Source organism: Sinocyclocheilus anshuiensis, unplaced genomic scaffold (assembly GCF_001515605.1).
Source record: "Sinocyclocheilus anshuiensis isolate Anshui unplaced genomic scaffold, SAMN03320099.WGS_v1.1 scaffold42, whole genome shotgun sequence".
NCBI classification, from domain to species: Eukaryota; Metazoa; Chordata; class Actinopteri; order Cypriniformes; family Cyprinidae; genus Sinocyclocheilus; species Sinocyclocheilus anshuiensis.
In genome coordinates this window covers 122559-129770 of record NW_015546057.1, presented here as the reverse complement: position 1 = coordinate 129770, position 7212 = coordinate 122559, and the positions used below count along the sequence as shown (strand labels likewise).

At 39.5% G+C, this 7212-nt stretch overlaps 1 protein-coding gene across 1 annotated transcript in view; it reads left to right on the top strand.

The window, feature by feature from the left end:
* Positions 1–7212, top strand: part of LOC107699334 (copine-5) — a 197210-nt gene that overhangs the window by 133487 nt on the left and 56511 nt on the right. The window lies entirely within an intron of this gene.

Here is a 7212-nt window from a genome sequence, read left to right as displayed (position 1 = left end):
AAGATACCTTGAAGGACCTATCTGAGAGGTCAGACTCAAACCACTGGAGTGCGATTCCTGAGATGCCCTTTGCCAATAGGGTTGACAGGAGGATCTGGTGGTTAACCGTGTCAAAAGCAGCGGACAGATCCAGCAAGATAATTACTGAATATTTGGAATCCGCTCTTGCCAGTCTTAGGGCTTCAACAACAGCGAGCAAGGCAGTCTCGGTTAAATATCCACTTCTGAAACCAGACTGGTTGCTGTCCAGGAGGTTCTTCTGTGTGAGAAAGGCAGAGACTTGGTTGAACACAGCTCATTTAAGTGCTTTTGCAATGAAAGGAAGAAGGGAAACTGGTCTGTAGTTCTCTAAAAGAGATGGGTTAAGGGTGGGTTTCTTAAGTAGTGGGGTTATACGAGCCTGTATAAATGCTGAGGGAAGAACACCAGTGTGAATGGGATGGTGTTAATGATGTGAGTGAGTGCAGGTATAACTGGAGGAGAAATGGCTTGAAAGAGATGAGATGGAATATGATCAAGCAGACAAGTAGTAGGATGATTAGAAAGGATGAGTTTGGAGACTTTTGCCTCAGAGAGTGAAGAGAAGGATGTGAATGAGTGTTATGTTTGCTGGTAAGATGTGCTTTATAGTTTGTGGTGTGAAAAATTGTGCACTGATGGTTTTAATTTTATTAATAAAGAATGTAGCAAAGTCGTCAGCTGTTAGAGTTAATGAAGGAGGGGGAGGAGGAGGAAAAAAAGGAGGGAGGAAAATGTTTTAAAGAGCATGCAAGAGTTAGATGAAGTGTCAATTTTGTGTGGAGAAAGCAGTGGAGACATTAGCGGAGAAGGAAGAGAGGAGTGACTGATACACATTAAGGTCAGTAGGATTTTTTGATTTGCGCCATACCCTTTCAGCAGCCCTGATCTTAGAACGATGTTCGCGGAGAACTTCAGACAGCCAAGAGGCAGAAGGGGTGGTACGGGCTGGCCTGGAAGACAAGGGGCAGTTGCCTGATTGAGTGAGTACACGTAGTTAATACTCGCTTGAGATCAAAAGAAGCAAGCAGAGTGTGGAAGTCTGCAGTCTGAGGTTTATCTAGGTGGATGTTGAAGTCTCCAAGCATAACTAGGGGAGTACCATCTTTAGGAAAGGTTGAGAGCAGCACATCTAATTCCTACAAGAAGTTATCTGGTGGTCCTGGGGGTCGATAAACAACTACAAAATGGATTTTAAAAGGGTGGGTAATAGTAACTGAAATTGATTCAAAGGAGCTGTTAATACCCAGAGAAGGTAAAGGAATAAATTTCCCAGACCAGTACCTCCACCTCTTCCTAATCTGGTTAACTGGTTTCTAATCACAGAAACCAGTGAATATTTAAAATCAATTTGCAACACTACAGAAAATACAACACTGACTACATTAAAAACAGGTTTACTTGCAGCAAGGATAAAAAAATTTATGCTAAACACATAAATGTGTTTTTTTTCTCCATTTTCAACCATTTTGGTCACCACTTGATATCTAATGTGAAATTTGGGTTCTGAAGCAGAACAGCAGAGCGATCAGAATATGTTTAAGCTGATGTAATACCTCCACCTCTTCCTGTCAGACGGGGAATGTAGGAAAATGAGAAATTATTGGAAAGTGCTGCAGGAGTAGCAGTGTCCTCTGGTTTGATCCAGGTCTCTGTCAGGGACATGAGGTTTAGTCTTAAATGACTAGTAATAGATGTAATGAAATCTGCTTTGTTTACTGCAGACTGACAATTCCAGAGACCAATAGAAAAAGAAAGAAGTGTTAGCAGACATAGGCAAAGTGTGCAGGTTGTTAGGATTCACACGAGTGCTACCACGACCGCTGCCATGGTATACTAACATTTTTTATACCCGTCTGACAAAAACAGAAATTGAATTCAGCTGGACACACTTTACTGTTTATCACAACAAAGGGCCAAGCAAGTGCACGACACTGACAAGGTATGCAATACAGTATGAGATCAAACGTGACTTCAGCATGTCTCAACAACACAGCAAACAAAACAAGCGTTTCCTAGCAACTGCGCTAAACACTGAGACAATAAATAAATACACTTACGAGCTGCTTTTAACTTCCGATGATTGACTGCTTCTCTCAAAGGGTATTTCTTTACACTGTCTTTTGCTAGCGCTTGAACACATTTTACTGTTTATCACAACAAAGGGCCAAGCAAGCGCACGAAAGTGACAAGGTATGTGATACAGTACAAGACCAAACGCTACTTTTTTGTTAATAAATCATAAATTATAAACAGTAGTCTGATCTTTTATACTTTAGGCCTTTAGAATATTTTAAAAAGATCATTATATACATAATAATAAGAAGAGAGAATATTCTATAGAGAGAATAATCCCTCTATAGAATAAGAATAAAGAAGAAGAAGAAAGAATAATAGAGCATAAATAATACAGAGAGAAATTACATACTTTATCATGTTAAGTATCTTGTAAATGTATTCTAGCAGACAGCACAAATAAAAAAATTATGAACTTTAATAATTTAATAAACTTAATAATATGGGCAGTTTAATGACTAACTTCAATTTATGATCACAAATTTTAATGATTTTAATGTGATTAATCATGATTATTTGTGCATGACAAAATTAATCACGACTAATCACAGAAACCAGTGAATATTTAAAATCAATTTGCAACACTACAGAAAATACAACACTGACTACATTAAAAACAGGTTTACTTGCAGCAAGGATAAAAAAATTTATGCTAAACACATAAATGTGTTTTTTTTCTCCATTTTCAACCATTTTGGTCACCACTTGATATCTAATGTGAAATTTGGGTTCTGAAGCAGAACAGCAGAGCGATCAGAATATGTTTAAGCTGATGTAAGCTGGCAGAGAAATAATGTCAGGCTGCTTTCCCCTTTGTAGTCCTCATATCCAGGAACCCAGAACATATTTACCAGGCTTTAGGGCATTACAAAGACCGAGTGGCATTATTTTGTAGCTGCAAAGGGGTGTGTGGGTGAAGACTGCATTTTAATCCAAGTGCATGCTGAACTTTCCACCCTTACCTCCCTCTCATAAAGTGCCCCATTTAGGGTGTCTGCGCTTCAGGCGGATATTCATACCACCTCATTTCAGCGGGTGTCACTGATGATTTCTAGTGAGAACCCTAAAGCTGCTCTTAAAGTGTTATGTCCCTCTATAGCTGGCAGATTCCTGAAGGTTGTCATGTGAAAAGGCACCAAGGCATCATTTGCCGCTGGGCTTTTTATGGGAAGGTGATAGAAGGGACGTGATAGCTCTCATCTGCCATGCCATGCTATCTGGACAGCTGGAAACACGAGGGCTGGGGTGTTGCAACAAGGGCGAGTGACTTTGGAGGACAGTAACAAGCGATTAGAGAGGGGAAGAAAGAAAGGGCTTCAAAAACAGCCTCAGAATATGTTGATATAGCAGTCTAGGAATTAGCCTTTAGAGCAACCGCACGTTTAATTGCTCTCGAAGCAGAGCATCTTCGAGTATGATAAATGTGAAACCGCACTCATCAGCAGTAAACATCTATTAGCATGTCATCAGTATTCTGCAGGGCGCAGAGCTTGCAACAACAAAGTTTGTTTACTAAGAGCAATCTAGTTTTCTGACACCAGAGCTGTGCAGATAGGGCTGTTCAACATCTGCTTCTAGATTAGCCATTAGTTTGGCCCTTCAATCGCTCACGCAGGAGCATGTAGTTTGCAAAACACGCTTAGACGAGAAAGAATTCACTTGACGGAGCTCAAACTCAAAACACACGGCAGCAACAAACAGGACGTGATGTTAGACACTCAATAGTTTACTGAAAACTATTTCTATTCAACTATCAAAAGCTGTTGCATGGACAGGCGTGGGCTAATCCTTTGCTATTTCTACATAAATGAAGCAGGTAAAAAAAGGTCTGGAATTGATTCTAAGTGTGCCATTTGCATTTGGAAGCTGTTGCTCTGAACCCACATCATGCGGTCAAAGGATCTCTCCATACAAGTGAAACAGACAATTGTTAGGCTTCAAAAACAAAACAAATCCATCAGAGAGATAGCAGGAACATTATGAGTGGCCAAATCAACAGTTTGGTACATTCTGAGAAAAAAGAACTCACTGGAGAGCTCAGCAACATAAAAAAGCATGGACGTCCACAGAGGACAACAGTCGTGGATGATCGGAGAATCCTCTCCATGGTAAAGAAAAACCCTTTCACAACATCCAGCCAAGTGAAGAACACTCTCCAAGAGGTAGGCGTGTCACTGTCAAATAGGGATGTAACGATATTATCAATATTGCGATAGCAAAATTGTCTCGATATTATCGTGGTCACATGACGATATAAAATGATAGGTCTTCCAGGCAAAAAGTGTAGTTTTTAAAATGTATTTGTTTTGGGCCATTATGTTTTGGCACAGTATCTGTCAAACGAACTTAAACCGAAAGTACTATATGGCTTAATGCCTTCATCAAGTCTGTTTTTGCTGCGTGTTTCAAAGCGAAGCGCACACATTGTTCATGTGATCAACTCATGATCCGGTGTTTTCCGCGCCTCAGAACGGCTCCATTTACAGTGAATGAATGCAGTGAACTAATTTATTGCACGTGCTGTGAGTTAAGCGCACGTTTGGGAACGCAACGGCCAGCAGTTCTGCTTTATTTTCATGGCAGATGATTACAGCATTTCACTAGATTTGTAGTGAGATGCGTTTTTGTAAGCCTGTTTTCACTGAAGCTGGAGTTTAGCTTCAAAATAAAAGCTCTACTGCCATTTTCATCAAAATAAAAGCTTAAAAGTGCAGTATGAATTGCTGACAGCTAGCAGTTTAAATGGGTAACGTAACTGCAGTCCAAATTCAAAATATCTCTTTCAATTGAAGACATTAGGAAATAAGTATTGTAATTTCCTTACTGTAGTGTAAAGCAAAAATAATATGCTTATAAAATATTAATTTTCATTTATTTTACAGTGCAATTGTTTTACAACGTATGGCTACTACTGTCATTGTTGTTATTATTATTATATTCTAATTTGTTTGGCTTCCTAAAACACCAGTGTGAATGTAATTTAAACTGAGACAGTATACCACAAATAAAAAGAGGGTTGAGGACCCATTTAAAGTTCAAGTACAAGTCAATTCACTGACTTTTTTCTGACTTAAGTTTTCTTATATAAGAAACATGGGTTGGTGCTCTTAATTTTGAACTCTCAAAGTGCTCTAGATATAATAATTTAACTTTAAAATGTACAAACATTTTTCATTTGTCTTTTTTTTTCTTTTTAAATATCGCAAAAAAAAACGTATCGTGGACTTCACATCGCAATAATATCGTATCGTGAGATTTTGATATCGTTACATCCCTACTGTCAAAGCCTACAATCAAGAGAAGACTTCACGAGAGCAAATACAGAGGGTTCACCACAAGGTGCAAACAAGGCCAGATTAGACTTTGTCAAAAAAACATCTAAAAAAGCCTGACCACTTCTGGAAAAGCATTCTTTGGACTGCTGAAATTAAGATCAACCTGTACCAGAATGACACGAAGAGAAAAGTATGGAGAAGGCTTGGATCCAAAGCATACAACATCATCTGTGAAACATGGTGGAGCAGTGTGATGGCATGAGCATGCATGGCTTCCTGTGGCACTGGGTTACTGGTGTTTATTGATGATGTGACAGAAGACAAAAGCAGCCGGATGAATTCTGAAGTGTATAAGGATATAGGCCCTGTCCCAAATCGCACCCTAAACCCTCACAGTCTTCCTCTGAGTCCACACTTTCATGACGTAATGCCGCTTTGACTGTCGGGTAGAAGTCAGCTGTGGAGCTCACCCCAGTGCAGGCTCGGCAGAAGTGAGCATCAAGGGCGCATAGAGGCCGCAAAGGGGGTGCTCGCGAGCACCCTTCTGAAAGCTAAAATGACGCATGAGACACCCTACGGTCTCGTGGACTTAACGGAAACGTGCACATGGCAGCCATTGTAAGTCCACAAGTGCGCATGTGCACATGAAGTGTGCCATTTGGGACAGGGCCATACTGTCTGCCCAGATTCAGCCAAATGCAGCAAAGTTGATTGTATGGCGCTTCATAGTACAAGTGGACAATGACCCAAAACATACAGCAAAAACAACCCAGGAGTTTTTGAAAGTAAAAAGTGGAATATTCTGCAATGGCAAAGTCAGTCTCCTGATTTCAACCCGATTGAGCATTCATGTCACTTGCTGAAGACAAAACTAAATGCAGAAAGACCCACAAAGAAACAATAACTGAAATCAGCTGCAGCAAAGGCCTGGCAAAGCATCACAAAGGAGGAAACCCAGTCTCTTGTGATGTCCATGAGTTCCAGACTTAAGGCAGTCATTTCTTACAAAGGATTCTAAACAAAATATTAAAAAAAATAAATTTTCTTTATGACTATATTTATTTGTCCATTTACATTTGAGCCCCTGAAAATAGGGGGACTGTGCATAAAAATGGTTGTAATTTCTAAGCATTTTATGTTATATTTTTGTTCAACCCCTTGAATTAAAGCTTAAAGTCTGCACTTCAATTTCATCTTGATTGTTTCATTTTAATTATATTCTGGTGGCATACAGAGCCGGAGTTATGAACATTGTGTCAGTGTCCAAATATATATGGACCTAACTATACAGCGGGTAAAATAAGTATGGAACGCGTCACCATTTTTCTCAGTTAATATATTTCTAAAGGTGCTGTTGACTTGACATTTTCACCAGATGTCAGTAACAACCCAAGTAACCCACACATACAAAGAAAACAAAACAAATAAGTTCAGAAATGAAGTTCTGTGTAATAAAATGGAATGACCCAGGGAAAAAGTATTGAACACGCTTACTGAAATGTATTTAATACTTAGTACAAAAGCCTTTGTTGTTAATGACAGCTTCAAGACGCCTTCTGTCTGGAGAAACTAGTTGCATGCATTGCTCAGGTGTGATTTTGGCCCATTCTTCCACACAGTCTTCAAATCTTGAAGGTTCCATGGGCCTCTTCTATGAACTCTGATCTTTAGTTCTTTCCATAGATTTTCTATTGAATTCAAGTCAGGTGATTGGCTGGGTCATTCTAGCAGCTTTACTTTCTCTGAAACCAATTGAGAGTTTCCTTGGCTGTGTGTTTGGGATCATAGTCTCGCTGAAATGTCCACCCTCATTGCATTTTCATCATCTTGATAGATGGCAGCA